Source organism: Schistocerca cancellata, chromosome 8 (assembly GCF_023864275.1).
Source record: "Schistocerca cancellata isolate TAMUIC-IGC-003103 chromosome 8, iqSchCanc2.1, whole genome shotgun sequence".
NCBI classification, from domain to species: Eukaryota; Metazoa; Arthropoda; class Insecta; order Orthoptera; family Acrididae; genus Schistocerca; species Schistocerca cancellata.
This window is the reverse complement of record NC_064633.1, coordinates 201,938,585-201,957,332: the sequence shown is the minus strand read 5'-3', so window position 1 is coordinate 201,957,332 and position 18,748 is coordinate 201,938,585. Positions and strand designations below refer to the sequence as shown.

The 18,748-nt window shown below is 46.3% G+C and overlaps 2 non-coding genes across 2 annotated transcripts; both read right to left on the bottom strand.

Moving 5' to 3' along the window:
- Positions 1-829: 829 nt before the first annotated feature.
- On the bottom strand, positions 830-904 carry Trnas-cga (transfer RNA serine (anticodon CGA)). Its single transcript has one exon. It is a non-coding gene; the product is annotated as a tRNA-Ser (tRNA).
- Positions 905-4,142: 3,238 nt separating this feature from the next.
- Trnas-cga (transfer RNA serine (anticodon CGA)) lies at positions 4,143-4,217 on the bottom strand. Its single transcript has one exon. It is a non-coding gene; the product is annotated as a tRNA-Ser (tRNA).
- Positions 4,218-18,748: the final 14,531 nt, after the last annotated feature.

Here is an 18,748-nt window from a genome sequence, read left to right as displayed (position 1 = left end):
ACGACTCACGTCCGGTACTCACAGCTTTACTTCTGCCAGTACCTCGTCTCCTACCTTCCAAACTTTACAGAAGCTCTCCTGCGAAACTTGCAGAAGTAACACTCCTGAAAGAAAGGATATTGCGGAGACATGGCTTAGCCACAGCCTGGGGGATGTTCCCAGAATGAGATTTTCACTCTGCAGCGGAGTGTGCGCTGATAATGAAACTTCCTGGCAGATTAAAACTGTGTGCCCGACCGAGACTCGAACTCGGGACCTTTGCCTTTCGCGGGCAAGTGCTCTACCAACTGAGCTACCGAAGCACGACTCACGTCCGGTACTCACAGCTTTACTTCTGCCAGTACCTCGTCTCCTACCTTCCAAACTTTACAGAAGCTCTCCTGCGAAACTTGCAGAACTAACACTCCTGAAAGAAAGGATATTGCGGAGACATGGCTTAGCCACAGCCTGGGGGATGTTCCCAGAATGAGATTTTCACTCTGCAGCGGAGTGTGCGCTGATATGAAACTTCCTGGCAGATTAAAACTGTGTGCCCGACCGAGACTCGAACTCGGGACCTTTGCCTTTCGCGGGCAAGTGCTCTACCAACTGAGCTACCGAAGCACGTATCACGTCCGGTACTCACAGCTTTACTTCTGCCAGTACCTCGTCTCCTACCTTCCAAACTTTACAGAAGCTCTCCTGCGAAACTTGCAGAACTAACACTCCTGAAAGAAAGGATATTGCGGAGACATGGCTTAGCCACAGCCTGGGGGATGTTTCCAGAATGAGATTTTCACTCTGCAGCGGAGTGTGCGCTGATATGAAACTTCCTGGCAGATTAAAACTGTGTTCCCGACCGAGACTCGAACTCGGGACCTTTGCCTTTCGCGGGCAAGTGCTCTACCAACTGAGCTACCGAAGCACGACTCACGTCCGGTACTCACAGCTTTACTTCTGCCAGTACCTCGTCTCCTACCTTCCAAACTTTACAGAAGCTCTCCTGCGAAACTTGCAGAACTAACACTCCTGAAAGAAAGGATATTGCGGAGACATGGCTTAGCCACAGCCTGGGGGATGTTTCCAGAATGAGATTTTCACTCTGCAGCGGAGTGTGCGCTGATATGAAACTTCCTGGCAGATTAAAACTGTGTGCCCGACCGAGACTCGAACTCGGGACCTTTGCCTTTCGCGGGCAAGTGCTCTACCAACTGAGCTACCGAAGCACGACTCACGTCCGGTACTCACAGCTTTACTTCTGCCAGTACCTCGTCTCCTACCTTCCAAACTTTACAGAAGCTCTCCTGCGAAACTTGCAGAACTAACACTCCTGAAAGAAAGGATATTGCGGAGACATGGCTTAGCCACAGCCTGGGGGATGTTTCCAGAATGAGATTTTCACTCTGCAGCGGAGTGTGCGCTGATATGAAACTTCCTGGCAGATTAAAACTGTGTGCCCGACCGAGACTCGAACTCGGGACCTTTGCCTTTCGCGGGCAAGTGCTCTACCAACTGAGCTACCGAAGCACGACTCACGTCCGGTACTCACAGCTTTACTTCTGCCAGTACCTCGTCTCCTACCTTCCAAACTTTACAGAAGCTCTCCTGCGAAACTTGCAGAACTAACACTCCTGAAAGAAAGGATATTGCGGAGACATGGCTTAGCCACAGCCTGGGGGATGTTTCCAGAATGAGATTTTCACTCTGCAGCGGAGTGTGCGCTGATATGAAACTTCCTGGCAGATTAAAACTGTGTGCCCGACCGAGACTCGAACTCGGGACCTTTGCCTTTCGCGGGCAAGTGCTCTACCAACTGAGCTACCGAAGCACGACTCACGTCCGGTACTCACAGCTTTACTTCTGCCAGTACCTCGTCTCCTACCTTCCAAACTTTACAGAAGCTCTCCTGCGAAACTTGCAGAAGTAACACTCCTGAAAGAAAGGATATTGCGGAGACATGGCTTAGCCACAGCCTGGGGGATGTTTCCAGAATGAGATTTTCACTCTGCAGCGGAGTGTGCGCTGATATGAAACTTCCTGGCAGATTAAAACTGTGTGCCCGACCGAGACTCGAACTCGGGACCTTTGCCTTTCGCGGGCAAGTGCTCTACCAACTGAGCTACCGAAGCACGACTCACGTCCGGTACTCACAGCTTTACTTCTGCCAGTACCTCGTCTCCTACCTTCCAAACTTTACAGAAGCTCTCCTGCGAAACTTGCAGAAGTAACACTCCTGAAAGAAAGGATATTGCGGAGACATGGCTTAGCCACAGCCTGGGGGATGTTTCCAGAATGAGATTTTCACTCTGCAGCGGAGTGTGCGCTGATATGAAACTTCCTGGCAGATTAAAACTGTGTGCCCGACCGAGACTCGAACTCGGGACCTTTGCCTTTCGCGGGCAAGTGCTCTACCAACTGAGCTACCGAAGCACGACTCACGTCCGGTACTCACAGCTTTACTTCTGCCAGTACCTCGTCTCCTACCTTCCAAACTTTACAGAAGCTCTCCTGCGAAACTTGCAGAACTAACACTCCTGAAAGAAAGGATATTGCGGAGACATGGCTTAGCCACAGCCTGGGGGATGTTTCCAGAATGAGATTTTCACTCTGCAGCGGAGTGTGCGCTGATATGAAACTTCCTGGCAGATTAAAACTGTGTGCCCGACCGAGACTCGAACTCGGGACCTTTGCCTTTCGCGGGCAAGTGCTCTACCAACTGAGCTACCGAAGCACGACTCACGTCCGGTACTCACAGCTTTACTTCTGCCAGTACCTCGTCTCCTACCTTCCAAACTTTACAGAAGCTCTCCTGCGAAACTTGCAGAACTAACACTCCTGAAAGAAAGGATATTGCGGAGACATGGCTTAGCCACAGCCTGGGGGATGTTTCCAGAATGAGATTTTCACTCTGCAGCGGAGTGTGCGCTGATATGAAACTTCCTGGCAGATTAAAACTGTGTGCCCGACCGAGACTCGAACTCGGGACCTTTGCCTTTCGCGGGCAAGTGCTCTACCAACTGAGCTACCGAAGCACGTATCACGTCCGGTACTCACAGCTTTGCTTCTGCCAGTACCTCGTCTCCTACCTTCCAAACTTTACAGAAGCTCTCCTGCGAAACTTGCAGAACTAACACTCCTGAAAGAAAGGATATTGGGCTGACATGGCTTAGCCACAGCCTGGGGGATGTTTCCAGAATGAGATTTTCACTCTGCAGCGGAGTGTGCGCTGATAATGAAACTTCCTGGCAGATTAAAACTGTGTGCCCGACCGAGACTCGAACTCGGGACCTTTGCCTTTCGCGGGCAAGTGCTCTACCAACTGAGCTACCGAAGCACGACTCACGTCCGGTACTCACAGCTTTACTTCTGCCAGTACCTCGTCTCCTACCTTCCAAACTTTACAGAAGCTCTCCTGCGAAACTTGCAGAAGTAACACTCCTGAAAGAAAGGATATTGCGGAGACATGGCTTAGCCACAGCCTGGGGGATGTTCCCAGAATGAGATTTTCACTCTGCAGCGGAGTGTGCGCTGATAATGAAACTTCCTGGCAGATTAAAACTGTGTGCCCGACCGAGACTCGAACTCGGGACCTTTGCCTTTCGCGGGCAAGTGCTCTACCAACTGAGCTACCGAAGCACGACTCACGTCCGGTACTCACAGCTTTACTTCTGCCAGTACCTCGTCTCCTACCTTCCAAACTTTACAGAAGCTCTCCTGCGAAACTTGCAGAACTAACACTCCTGAAAGAAAGGATATTGCGGAGACATGGCTTAGCCACAGCCTGGGGGATGTTCCCAGAATGAGATTTTCACTCTGCAGCGGAGTGTGCGCTGATATGAAACTTCCTGGCAGATTAAAACTGTGTGCCCGACCGAGACTCGAACTCGGGACCTTTGCCTTTCGCGGGCAAGTGCTCTACCAACTGAGCTACCGAAGCACGTATCACGTCCGGTACTCACAGCTTTACTTCTGCCAGTACCTCGTCTCCTACCTTCCAAACTTTACAGAAGCTCTCCTGCGAAACTTGCAGAACTAACACTCCTGAAAGAAAGGATATTGCGGAGACATGGCTTAGCCACAGCCTGGGGGATGTTTCCAGAATGAGATTTTCACTCTGCAGCGGAGTGTGCGCTGATATGAAACTTCCTGGCAGATTAAAACTGTGTTCCCGACCGAGACTCGAACTCGGGACCTTTGCCTTTCGCGGGCAAGTGCTCTACCAACTGAGCTACCGAAGCACGACTCACGTCCGGTACTCACAGCTTTACTTCTGCCAGTACCTCGTCTCCTACCTTCCAAACTTTACAGAAGCTCTCCTGCGAAACTTGCAGAACTAACACTCCTGAAAGAAAGGATATTGCGGAGACATGGCTTAGCCACAGCCTGGGGGATGTTTCCAGAATGAGATTTTCACTCTGCAGCGGAGTGTGCGCTGATATGAAACTTCCTGGCAGATTAAAACTGTGTGCCCGACCGAGACTCGAACTCGGGACCTTTGCCTTTCGCGGGCAAGTGCTCTACCAACTGAGCTACCGAAGCACGACTCACGTCCGGTACTCACAGCTTTACTTCTGCCAGTACCTCGTCTCCTACCTTCCAAACTTTACAGAAGCTCTCCTGCGAAACTTGCAGAACTAACACTCCTGAAAGAAAGGATATTGCGGAGACATGGCTTAGCCACAGCCTGGGGGATGTTTCCAGAATGAGATTTTCACTCTGCAGCGGAGTGTGCGCTGATATGAAACTTCCTGGCAGATTAAAACTGTGTGCCCGACCGAGACTCGAACTCGGGACCTTTGCCTTACTTGTAAAGTTTGGAAGGTAGGAGACGAGGTACTGGCAGAAGTAAAGCTGTGAGTACCGGACGTGTGTCGTGCTTCGGTAGCTCAGTTGGTAGAGCACTTGCCCGCGAAAGGCAAAGGTCCCGAGTTCGAGTCTCGGTCGGGCACACAGTTTTAATCTGCCAGGAAGTTTCATATCAGCGCACACTCCGCTGCAGAGTGAAAATCTCATTCTGGAAACTGGTACAGTACTTGAACAGAATTGGCCTAAATTCACGCCTTGTATGCAATTTACTTTACAGGTGCACTGCACTTTCCTAGAACCCTTCCAATAAACCTGTCTTCCCTCGCCTTTCCTCGCACCGACTTTACGTATTTATCACAATGTCATATCGTTTCTTAGAATTTCCAGGGAATACATTAAAAGTAAACTTCGTTCAAACATGCCTCGAAAGGCACAACGGTACCGACGGACCGCCGTGACACCCTAAGCCGATAGGTGTCACTGTGTGCGGATGTGGAAGGACATGTGGTCAGCACACCAATCTTCAACCGTTGTCAGTTTTCTACATCTACATCTACATCTATACTCCGCGAGCCACCTTACGGTGTGTGGCGGAGGGTACTTATTGTACCACTATCTGATCCCCCCTTCCCTGTTCCATTCACGAATTGTGCGTGGGAAGAACGACTGCTTGTAAGTCTCCGTATTTGCTCTAATTTCTCGGATCTTTTCGTTGTGATCATTACGCGAGATATATGTGGGCGGTAGTAATATGTTGCCCATCTCTTCGCGGAATGTGCTCTCTCGTAATTTCGATAATAAACCTCTCCGTATTGCGTAACGCCTTTCTTGAAGTGTCCGCCACTGGAGCTTGTTCAGCATCTCCGTAACGCTCTCGCGCTGACTAAATGTCCCCATGACGAATCGCGCTGCTTTTCGCTGGATCATGTCTATCTCTTCTATTAATCCAACCTGGTAAGGGTCCCATACTGATGAGCAATACTCAAGAATCGGACGAACAAGCGTTTTGTAAGCTACTTCTTTCGTCGATGAGTCACATTTTCTTAGAATTCTTCCTATGAATCTCAACCTGGCGCCTGCTTTTCCCACTATTTGTTTTATGTGATCATTCCACTTCAGATCGCTCCGGATAGTAACTCCTAAGTATTTTACGGTCGTTACCGCTTCCAATGATTTACCACCTATGGCATAATCGTACTGGAATGGATTTCTGCCCCTATGTATGCGCATTATATTACATTTATCTACGTTTAGGGAAAGCTGCCAGCTGTCGCACCATGCATTAATCCTCTGCAGGTCTTCCTGGAGTACGTACGAGTCTTCTGATGTTGCTACTTTCTTGTAGACAACCGTGTCATCTGCAAATAGCCTCACGGAGCTACCGATGTTGTCAACTAAGTCATTTATGTATATTGTAAACAATAAAGGTCCTATCACGCTTCCTTGCGGTACTCCCGAAATTACCTCTACATCTGCAGATTTTGAACCGTTAAGAATGACATGTTGTGTTATTTCTTCTAGGAAATCCTGAATCCAATCACAAACCTGGTCCGATATTCCGTAAGCTCGTATTTTTTTCACTAAACGTAAGTGCGGAACCGTATCAAATGCCTTCCTGAAGTCCAGGAATACGGCATCAATCTGCTCGCCAGTGTCTACGGCACTGTGAATTTCTTGGGCAAATAGGGCGAGCTGAGTTTCACATGATCTCTGTTTGCGGAATCCATGTTGGTTATGATGAAGGAGATTTGTATTATCTAAGAACGTCATAATACGAGAACACAAAACATGTTCCATTATTCTACAACAGATTGACGTGAGCGAAATAGGCCTATAATTATTCACATCTGATTTATGACCCTTCTTGAAAATGGGAACGGAAGCCGCTACTTCTCAGTGAAGTAGCGCAGCAATTGGCCTCACAGGGGCTGTGTGAAATCCGCTTGCCAACAGCGCTCAACAGACCCAGACGGTCATCCATCCAAGCGCTAGCCAAGTCCAGTTATCACTGAGGCAAAACCGTAGGCCCCCTAAATACGTAGCCTGACAAAAAACAATTAAGCAGCGAGACACGGAGTGGAAAACCAAACTTCAGGGGTTGAGAGGGGGCATGTGATTTTATTTCAGTAATTAAAAGAACCGAACTACTTAAGTTTGATGGACCAGTAACAGTAGACCCAGAATATCCTCCACCCACCATTGAAGAGATAAGGAACCAGATTAAAAACCTTAAGAATGGTAAAAGTCCAGGTGAGGACGGTATTTCTGCAGAACTTCTCAAGGCTGGAGACGAAATCCTCTGTTTCAAAATCCACAAGCTAATCGAGCAAATTTGGGTAAAACATGAAATACCAGAGGAATGGAAGGTAGCTGTGATATGCCCCATATATAAAAAGAAAGAAAAATCCGTATGTGACAACTACAGGGGCATAGCGCTACTCAACACCTGTTATAAGATCTTCTCCAACTGCCTATTAGAACGAATAAAACCTATAGCAACAGACGTAACTGGAGAATACCAAGGAGGTTTCCAGGCAGGGCGATCAACCACGGACCAGATTTTTGTCCTAAAACAGGTCTGTGAAAAAATGTACGAATACGGACGAGAGTTACATCTCCTGTTTGTAGACTTCAAGAAGGCTTACGACAGTATACATAGACCTAGCCTGATTAGAACTATGACAGAGTTCGGTATACAAAAAAGTTGGTCAAACTGGTAGAGGTATGCCTAAATGACACAAAACTTAAGGTTAAGGTAGGCAATCAAATGACAGAAAGCTTCCAAGTTGTAACAGGATTACGCCAAGGAGATGGGCTATCACCTGTCCTCTTCAACCTGGCACTTGAGAAGGTAATGCGGGATTTCAACAAAGAAAACATCAAGGGCATTCAAATTGGTAATGAACACATTACATATCTGGCCTATGCAGACGACATTGCACTATTAGCATGCACACGAGAAGATCTGAAGAGAAGTATCCAGACCTTGGAGTTATTGGCAGGTAGGACCGGTCTACAAATTAGCTCTGAAAAGACAGAGTACATGACCATAGGAAGAAAGATCCAGAACTCTCAAGATTTAATTGTGAACAACACCAGGTATAAACTTGTGAAAGAGTTCAAATACCTTGGATCATTTTTTACAGAAGTAACATCAACTAAAGCAGAGATAAAAGCACGACTGCATGCGGGAAACAGATACTATCACTCTCTAGACCCTATATTAAAATGTAGAAGTGTCTCGCAACAACTAAAGCTACGGTTGTATAAGACATTAATAATGCCAGTAGTACTTTATGGTTCTCAAACCTGGAGCACTCGAAAACAAGACCTTAAGCGACTGCTAACATTTGAAAGGAAAGTCCTCAGGAAAATATTTGGACCAGTCAGAGATCAGACTACTGGAGAATGGAGAAGACGCCATAACACTGAATTAGAAGAGCTGTACAAGGAGCCTAACATCTTGGGAGTGATGAGAAGCAAAAGACTGCAATGGGCTGGACATGTTGTTAGAATAGAGGCAACAAGATGGCCCAAAATCACAATGGACTGGATCCCGTCAGGCAGCAGACCAGTGGGAAGACCTAGAAAGAGGTGGATCGATGGAGTGAGAGAAGACCTGTTGCAGCTGGGAGTCACGGAAAACTGGAGACAGATAGCAGAAGACAGAGACGGATGGAGAGCTCTAACTGTGGTGGCGCGCGGTCCTCTGGGCCTGATCGCGTGAAGAAGAAGAATTACAAGACCTAGCCAAATTTACAAATAACTTGGCAGTTTTGAGCACACATATCAGTATGACGTTGCACACCTTGTGGCCTGGATGCACGCGGTGATTCATTTCGGAAGGGTGCCTCTCCCGAGGCAAGAAGGGCTACAACGGTTTTAACTGCTATATATTGTAACTGAATTATAATTGTAATTGTATAGAATATTATAAAATCTCATTCTGGAAACATCCCCCAGGCTGTGGCTAAGCCATGTGTCCGCAATATCCTTTCTTCCAGGAGTGCTAATTCTGCTAGGTTCGCAGGAGAGCTTCTGTGACGTTTGGAAGGTAGGAGACGAGATACTGGCTGAAGTAGAGCTATGAGGACGCGACGTGAGTCGTGCTTGGGTAGCTCAGATGGTAGAGAACTTGCCCGTGAAAGGCTCAGGTTCCGAGTTCGAGTCTCGGTTCGGCACACAGTTTTAATCTGCCAGGAAGTTCAATTGTGAAATTATTTACAGGACTGCTAAGTCAGTTAACTGTTAGCGTGCCGTCGTGGTTCAAATATACAGTGCATGGTGACATGGCGACATCCAAAACCGGCGGCGAAGCAACATCTACATCTACATCCATACTCCGCAAGCCACCTGACGGTGTGTGGCGGAGGGTACCTTCAGTACCTCTATTGGTTCTCCCTTCTATTCCAGTCTCGTATTGTTCTTGGAAAGAAGGATTGTCGGTATGCCTCTGTGTGGGCTCTAATCTCTCTGATTTTATCCTCATGGTCTCTTCGCGAGATATACGTTGGAGGGAGCAATATACTGCTTGACTCTTCGGTGAAGGTATGTTCTCGAAACTTCAATAAAAGCCCGTACCGAGCTACTGAGCGTCTCTCCTGCAGAGTCTTCCACTGGAGTTTATCTATCATCTCCGTAACGCTTTCGCGATTACTAAATAATCCTGTAACGAAGCGCGCTGCTTTCCGTTGGATCTTCTCTATCTCTTCTACCAACCCTATCTGGTACGGATCCCACACTGCTGAGCAGTATTCAAGCAGTGGGCGAACAAGCGTACTGTAACCTACTTCCTTTGTTTTCGGATTGCATTTCCTTAGGATTCTTCCAATGAATCTCAGTCTGGCATCTGCTTTACCGACGATCAACATTATATGATCATTCCATTTTAAATCACTCCTAATGCGTACTCCCAGATAATTTATGGTATTAACTGCTTCCAGTTGCTGACCTGCTATTTTGTAGCTAAATGATAAAGGATCTATCTTTCTGTATATTCGCAGCACATTACACTTGTCTACATTGAGATTCAATTGCCATTCCCAGCACCATGCGTCAATTCGCTGCAGATCCTCCTGCATTTCAGTACAATTTTCCATTGTTACAACCTCTCGGTACACCACAGCATCATCTGCAAAAAGCCTCAGTGAACTTCCGATGTCATCCACCAGGTCATTTATGTATATTGTGAATAGCAACGGTCCTATGACACTCCCCTGCGGCACACCTGAAATCACTCTTACTTCGGAAGACTTCTCTCCATTGAGAATGACATGCTGCGTCCTGTTATCTAGGAACTCCTCAATCCAATGACACAATTGGTCTGATAGTCCATATGCTCTTACTTTGTTCATTAAACGACTGTGGGGAACTGTATCGAACGCCTTGCGGAAGTCAAGAAACACGGCATCTACCTGTGAACCCGTGTCTATGGCCCTCTGAGTCTCGTGGACGAATAGCGCGAGCTGGGTTTCACATGACCGTCTTTTTCGAAACCCATGCTGATTCCTACAGAGTAGATTTCTAGTCTCCAGAAAAGTCATTATACTCGAACACAATACGTGTTCCAAAATTCTGCAACTGATCGACGTTAGAGATATAGGTCTATAGTTCTGCACATCTGTTCGACGTCCCTTCTTGAAAACGGGGATGACCTGTGCCCTTTTCCAATCCTTTGGAACGCTACGCTCTTCTAGAGACCTACGGTACACCGCTGCAAGAAGGGGGGCAAGTTCCTTCGCGTACTCTGTGTAAAATTGAACTGGTATCCCATCAGGTCCAGAGGCCTTTCCTCTTTTGAGCGATTTTAATTGTTTCTCTATCCCTCTGTCGTCTATTTCGATATCTACCATTTTGTCATCTGTGCGACAATCTAGAGAAGGAACTACAGTGCAATCTTCCTCTGTGAAACAACTTTGTAAAAAGACATTTAGTATTTCGGCCTTTATTCTGTCATCCTCTGTTTCAGTACCATTTTGGTCACAGAGTGTCTGGACATTTTGTTTTGATCCACCTACCGCTTTGACATAAGACCAAAATTTCTTAGGATTTTCTGCCAAGTCAGTACATAGAACTTTACTTTCGAATTCATTGAACGCCTCTCGCATAGCTCTCTTCACACTACACTTCGCTTCGCGTAATTTTTGTTTGTCTGCAAGGCTTTGGCTATGTTTATGTTTGCTGTGAAGTTCCCTTTGCTTCCGCAGCAGTCGTGCACCAGGGACCATACACGCCAGGTGTGAACGACTGCTCCGAAGATATGTGCGGGCGAGTAGACATGCAGCTATTTAGTAACTGACCATCCAGATAAATCGAGGGCTGACAACAGTGTCTCCTCAACGACCCTTCAGCGAACATAGCTGTGTATGGGCCTCCGCGGCAGCCGCCTCGTTGATGCACGCATACTGACTGCTGTTCGTCGGTGACGAAGGCTGGAATCTGGACACCAGTATCGCAGTTGGGTGGCCAGTGTGTGGCCTTTTCAGATGAACCACGTTTAATGCTACATCGAGCAGAAGACCGTTGACTTGTGCGGCTTGAACCTTCTGGAAGCTGACACCCTGGAATGGTCCATGGCCGGAGTAGGGAGTGTTATGGTGTGGGGAATGTTATCGTGGTGTCTCCTGCGTGATCTCGTCATTCTCGAAGGTACAGCGTGAGATCAACACAAGCGTGCATCTGTTCTAGGGGACCATATTCAGGTTTTTAGGAGGCGGTCACATTTATGAGACAGAACAGTGTACACTGAAAACGAAAGAGACACGCTCAATGCTACTTTCATTTCTGTTAAACTTTCGCTTTTCGGTGGAACACACTTGGTTCCCTCAGCCAAATACACTACAGGCCATTAAAACTGCTACACCACGAAGATCACGTGCTACAGACACGAAATTTAAACCTACACGAAGAAGATACTGTGATATGCAGATGATTAGCTTTTCAGAGCATTCACACAAGGTTGGCGCCGATGGTGACACCTACAACATGCTGACATGAGGAAAGTTTCCAACCGATTTCTCATACACAAACAGCAGTTGACCGGCGTTGCCTGGTGAAACGTTGTTGTGATGCCTCGTGTAAGGAGGAGAAATGCGTACCATCATGTTTCCGACTTTGATAAAGGTCGGATTGTAGCCTATCGCGATTGCGGTTTATCGTATCGCGGCATTGCTGCTCGCGTTGGTCGAGATCCAATGACTGTTAGCAGAATATGGAATCGGTGGCTTCAGGAGGGTAATACGGAACGCCGTGCTAGATCCCAATGGCCTCGTAACACTAGCAGTCGAGATGACAGGCATCTTATCCGCATGGCTGTAACGGATCCTGCAGCCACGTCTCGATCCCTGACTCAACAGATGGGGACGTTTGCAAGACAACAACCATCTGCACGAACATTTCGACGTCGTTTGCAGCAGCATGGACTATCAGCTCGGAGACTATGGCTGCAGTTACCCTTAACGCTGCGCCGGCCGCGGTGGCCGAGCGGTTCTAGGCGCTTAAGACCGGAACCGCGGAGGTTCGAATCCTGCCTCGGGTATGGATGTGTGTGATGTCCTTAGGTTAGTTAGGTTTAAGTAGTTCTAAGTTCTAGGGGACTGATGACCTCAGATGTTAAGTCCCATAGTGCTCAGAGTCAACCCTTGACGCTGCATCACGACGAACCTGGGTGCGCGAATGGCAAAACATAATTTTTTCGGATGAATCCAGGTTCTGTTTACAGCATCATGATGGTCGGATCCGTGTTTGGCGACATCGCGGTGAACGCACATTGGAAGCGTGTTGTTCGTCATCGCCATACTGGTGTATCACCCGGCGTGATGGTATGGGGTGCCATTGGTTACACATATCGGTCACCTCTTGTTCGCAGTGACGGCACTTTGAACAGTGGACGTTACATTTCAGATGTATTACGACCCGTGGCCTACTCTTCATTCGATCCCTGCGAAACTCTACAGTTCATCAGGATAATGCACGACCGCATGCTGCAGGTCCTGTACGGGCCTTTCAGGATACAGAAAATGTTCGATCACTGCCCTGGCCAGCACGTTCTGCAGATCTCTCACCAACTGAAAACGTCTGGTCAATGGTGGCCGAGCAACTGGCTCGTCACAATACGCCAGTCACTACTCTTGATGAACTGTGGTATCGTGTGTAAGCTGCATGGGCAGCTGTACCTGTACGCGCCATCCAAGCTCTGTTTGACTCAATGCCCAGGCGTACCAAGGCCGTTATTGCGGCCAGAGGTCGTTGTTCTGGGTACTGATTTCTCAGGATCCATGCACCCAAATTGCGTGAAAATGTAATCACATGTCAGTTCTAGTATTTGTCCAATGAATACCCGTTTATCGTCTGCGTTTCTTCTTGGTGTAGCAATTTTAATGGCCAGTAGTGTATTAATTGTCGAGGGTTTGGTACAACGTCAACCGCCCTCAGAATTCTTAGAAACACTGGAGGTACTTGCTCACACTTATCCACTGTTTGGAGTTCTTGTGCACGGATAAAGCTAGCTTTATTTTGCAAGTGGATTCGCACAAAGGAGTGGAAGTTGTCAGTAGCTCAGCGCTGGCCGCAGTACTGCTTGTGTCAACGACTGCGCACAGCTGACGTCCCCATCTGAGCCAGTGCAGACGCCGGCTCGGCGGTGGCGTGTTTACTACTTTTTGCGGCGCCTCCTGCCGCGACGACGAATTGAGACTAAGCCACATGTGGGCAGACTCGACCTCACTCGACTGCAGGAAAACAGCTCAGCGCGGATTGTTAGTGCTCCAGCACTTGACGTGTCGCTCGCTTCATCACAAGAACGCCTGACAAGATGTTAGTCACCACATTAAAAGAGCGCGCTGTTGCCTTTGGTGCGCTGTAGACGCTACCGAACTGGCTCCATGCGGTCACGTGACCCTCTACTGCTGACAAAGCCCCCCCCCCCCCCCCCCCTTAAACGAATAAACCTGTTTGTCAAACGCGCCGTTGTCTAGCGGCGGGTTTGCCAAGCAAGCCCGTACGCATACAAATCATGTTTGTCAGTTTTATCTCTCTTTGAAGCAGACGCAGCTCGTGTTCGTGAGTATTTTGGCGATAGTGAGAATTGCCACAAATGCAAACCAACCCTGGAACTTACTTTCGTACTGTGTTAAAAGAACAAGACGCTGGTTCAGGGAATGGCTTAATATGAGACAGAGATCTACTCATGAAAATATGCAAACGGAAATACAAGGGTTGGAACTTTAATAGTGGCAACTATTTATTTACAGCTCGTACAAGACAGATACGTGTTTCAAAGCTTTACTGACCTTCAGAGTAGTCACCAGCGTTGTGTATAACCCGTTGCCAGCGATGTCGAAATCTTAGCAGCGCCGGTAGAGTTGACAGTTCGAGCGGCGCGGTCTATTGCCCGACCAGTTTGTAGCAGTTCTGAAGCGAATGCCGTGAAGTGTTTCCTTCAGTTTAGAAATTGAGTTGAACTCACGAGGCTGAAAGTCAGGGGAGTGCAGTAGGTGGAACAGCACTTAGCAGCCCCATCAGTCAATCAAATCAGTAACAGCTTACACTGTACGTGCTTGAGCATTGTCGTGCAAAATGATGGTCAGGTCCTGCAGTGTCATCACTTCTGTCACTAAGCTGGTCGTAGGTTGTGTTCCAAACATGAACTGCACTCACATGACTTAAGCCCTCGTCAACTCGATTTCTAAACTGCAGGAAACACTTCACGGCGTTCGGTTCGGAACTGTTACAAATTCGTCGAGCAATAGACCGCGCCGCTCGAACTGTCAACACAACTTGCACTGCTAAGAGTATCTTACGACTTCCATATCGCGGGCAACAGGTTATACACAATGCTCCTGACTACTTTGAAGGTCAGTAAAACTTTTAAACACGTATCTATTTTGTACGCACTGTAAATAAATAGTTGCAACTATTAAAGTTCCAACTCTCCTATTAATCTCAGAACTCGATGATTGCACCAACTTTCTTCGAATGGACAGTGAAACTTTTGAAAGCTTATTACGGTCCTTGTAAAAGAGGAAACTTGCCTGTCAAATTCGCTCTTATGTAGCCACAGATGTGCCAAACAAGCCCGTACACGTACCAAGAAAGCTTTCAATTTAACATTATCTTTGATGTAGACGCTTTTCGTGTATTCTGTATTTTGGCGCTGGTGGGAGCGGCTACAGATGCAGAAAAAGCAATTCTAACATTGACTCTGGCACTGTGTTTAAATAAGAAGAAAGCGAGATTTTGGTCCAGGGCATGGTTTAAAAGTGAGAGAGGAATATAGACATGAATACATGTTAATGGAAGTGTCTCACTCAGAACTTGATGATTACGTCAAATTTCTGCAAATGGACAGTAAAACGCTTAATAAATTGTTTAGAGTATCTTCGCCCTTACACTGAAAAAGAAGATACATATATGTGAAAATTTCTTCACTTCTACTTGCTCCTCTAACGACAGTTCATTTAAAAAAAAATTAGGAACATATAGCCTAAATTATCCGTGGAATAACCGGAGAATTTCAGTTTCTTTTATTTTATTGCACTCCTGCTTGTACATTATGCGTAAAATTGTGATGTAGTTCGTAACCTCTTCCTGCGTAATATATGGTTGGGAAAGATGTGATACCTCTACCATTTTGATAATTTTCATTGCTATTTTGTTTTTATCCTTGACCGTAGTTTCCATACTCTTGGAAACTCAAGATACAGTGAAATAAATCGTAATAAAACAATTTTTCACTAAACATATGCGGTGAATCATAGACACAAACAGCGTCCACCATCTTGTAAAACTTTCCTCAGTCAAAATTTCCCCCAAAAACGTCGGACACGCTTTATGCTTAGCAACCACGTCAAACAACACCGTACACGGTCAAATATTTGGCAAGCATGTTAAGTTTGACAAAATGTTTCATCATTAAAGGGGAACCATGACAATGTGGTAGTTTCTGGCTGCTACAGACGGTGGCGTGAATACTAATTAATGTTAATTTGAAGAGATCTGCAAAATACCTGCTTGTTCAGACGATTTCTCCGTTTCCCTGCTGGTGGTAAAGTTTGTCATTCACCTACCTGTCGTCTGCTGTGCCGACCGTGGCTGGTACTGAGTTATAATTCTCTTCTAGCAGGGGTTTAGTTGGTGGTTAGTGAAAGTGATGCTACTGAAACTGACTAGATCCATCTATAACACAGGAGGAATACCAGCCGACTTCCAGAAATGCGTTACGGTTTCCCTTCACAGAAGACTATAGATATCTCTGAATCATTTCCGCACAGGGCATGGATGACGTGGTGGCTGTTTGAATGAAGGAGGTTCAAAGATGCCCCAGCGCGATCCTGTGCAAACTATGCAGCATCTGATAGAGTGCACACTACGAAAATTTCCTGGTGCACTCAGCAAACTGCTTTGAAGAACTGTAGAGCCGTTAAGAGACCTAGATTTTCAGTTATAATATTTTCTCTAGATTCTTTCTTTGCTTGTTTATATTTTTGTGCACATTTAACTTCTTATATATGAAGTCCTTAAATAAGACTGCAAAATGACCATGTAAGCCATACGACTAAATAAGTAACATAGAATGATAGTGACACAGTTTCAGACTCTACGTTCTCTGCTGTCAGTTGCTCTTTATTAAGCCTGTATATGAAGCTTAAATTGAGATTTCAGGACAGATGCTTATTACTGCGACTATTCTTTCGACAATAGTGGCTCCTGTAGCAAGGAAATGAATTAGTATGGTTTCCGACGCGACGAATTCTTTCCTCAGGATATTTATTATGCCCATCATGTTTTCGTCTTTCGTCTTTCAGTTCACCGGACTTCACTTTCAGAAGAGCTCTGTAAATTTTTGCAGTGTTAATACTGAATGTGTTTGGAAACATTTTTACTAAACTTCATATCACCTGATGCCGTGGAAATAAGTTAATCTTGGGAATATGTTCTTGGGGAATCTACAGCGTTTGCTCTTTTATCCTTCAAAATGAATACTTTGACGTCCGTCCAATCAAAGCTGTTTGTGTTTCATACTGTCTCCGTAACAAATTAAAAAATGATAGTTGATCTTGCAGAAAGACTTATTTACAACATTTATGTTGACAAGTACATCAGTTTTAAACACTTTTCCCATAACTGTTCGTCCTGTCAATGATGTACATATTTCTCCACTGTTTTTACGAGTCTTCCGAACATTCGTTTTTCCCTTAGCTGTATAACTTTTCTTAAAGGCGCCTTTATAGCATCACTGAAATCTGCAAAAGATAACAATTTTTCCTAATGTAAATCTGCTGCCTACACGATCTCCATTTGTATCTTCACCAATCGAATGTAGTATGCAAAGAAGTGAAATAAAAGTTGAAGTCAGATGTCCACTCAGAACGATGATTTTTTGTACGTTTCATACCAACTCTGTTCCAGAGGAAGGCACATATTCGTCACTAGAACCACACTTTTCCTTTCTTCAGATAGTCGCAAAAACAGTTATCCTTGATAGCTATCTGACGTAAGTGGGAAGGAATTGGATTCGTACCATGGTAGTTATCCCTTCCTGCTCGCCTGAAATTTTCGAGACCACGGGATGGTTCTAATTACTGACTGTATCGCATGTGAAAGTCCTCTTCACATTCTCACTCGGTCACTTCCCGCACTCATAACTTGAATTCGGTGGATGGTAGACAGACGTTCGTTGCAGGGGCAGAAACATTGGCTTCCTTCGACAACTGGTCGACTGTCATAGTAGATCAATGCTAAATGCGCTGGGGGCCTCACAAATGCGCTGGCGTCCTCACGTATTTAGCAATGATTCTCGTATTACGTCCGGCATTTGAAAATTGATTTTATTCTTTCACTTAGAGTATTCAGCAGTTTGCAATATGCCTTTTGGGTCTGACACAATCAGCAGGTTCTGGATCCGCCCATGATGACCAAATTACAGAGCCTCTCGGATCGCTATCGCTCCCGCGGTAAAAACTGAGTATGGGGTCAGACGAATTTGCTCAGAAGATTTCAACTTGAGGACAAGAAATGCACATCCAGCAACTTAAATCTCTTGATATCGAGCATCATCGTTGTAGGCAAGAGCGGCTAATAAGGATAAATGTAAGCAGCGAAACTTGAATTGATGCTGTCAAAAAATTTTTCCTTAAGACTACAATAGTGAATGATGAGAGTTTCCAACTGATGTCTGAACGGGATTCCATATGGGTCTCTATAGCTATGAGGAGTTGATGACGATGTTTGGTTTTTGGAGCGCTCAACTGCGCGCCCACCCGCGCCCACACAAAGACCCAATTTTTACACAGTCCAATATTTTTCACAGGCCAATCTAGCCACTGTCACGAATGATGATGATGATGAAATGACGAGAACAACACCAAAACCCAGTCCGCGGGCTGAGTTAATCCCAAACCCAGTCGGGAATCGAACCCAGGACCCCGTGATCCAGGGACAGCAAAGCTAGCCACTAGACCACGAGCTGGTGACGCTACGGGGACTGTTTAGTAAGTAATGCAACTTTTTTTGCGACTAATTTCGATTTAAAAAAATTAGGAATTTGTTGTAGGACATCATAAAAACTGCCCCTTCAGTCCCATAGTTTCATGAATTTCGTACAGATGGCGGCGCTGTGCGTAGTCTTCAGAATGGCTTCTGTAACGGAGCCGCTTCGGAGCGGAGAGCTGTCATTGAGTTTCTTTTGGTGGAAAACCAGAGCATCACGAATTTTTATCCACCATGATCGCAACATGGGCACACAAAGCTGTCTGATATCCCGCTAGTCGGCTGGCAGCACGCAGCTATGAGTCCTGCAATGTTGGATCGTGCGAACACTCTCTTTCGAAGTGATCGACAAATCACAATCAAACACCTCGCTGCTCAACTGGACGTCTTTGATGGTAGTGCTGACACATTCGTCCGCCAGTTGGGGTATTCAAAGGTGTGTGCTTGCTTGGTTCCTCGCCGGGTATCAGGAGAC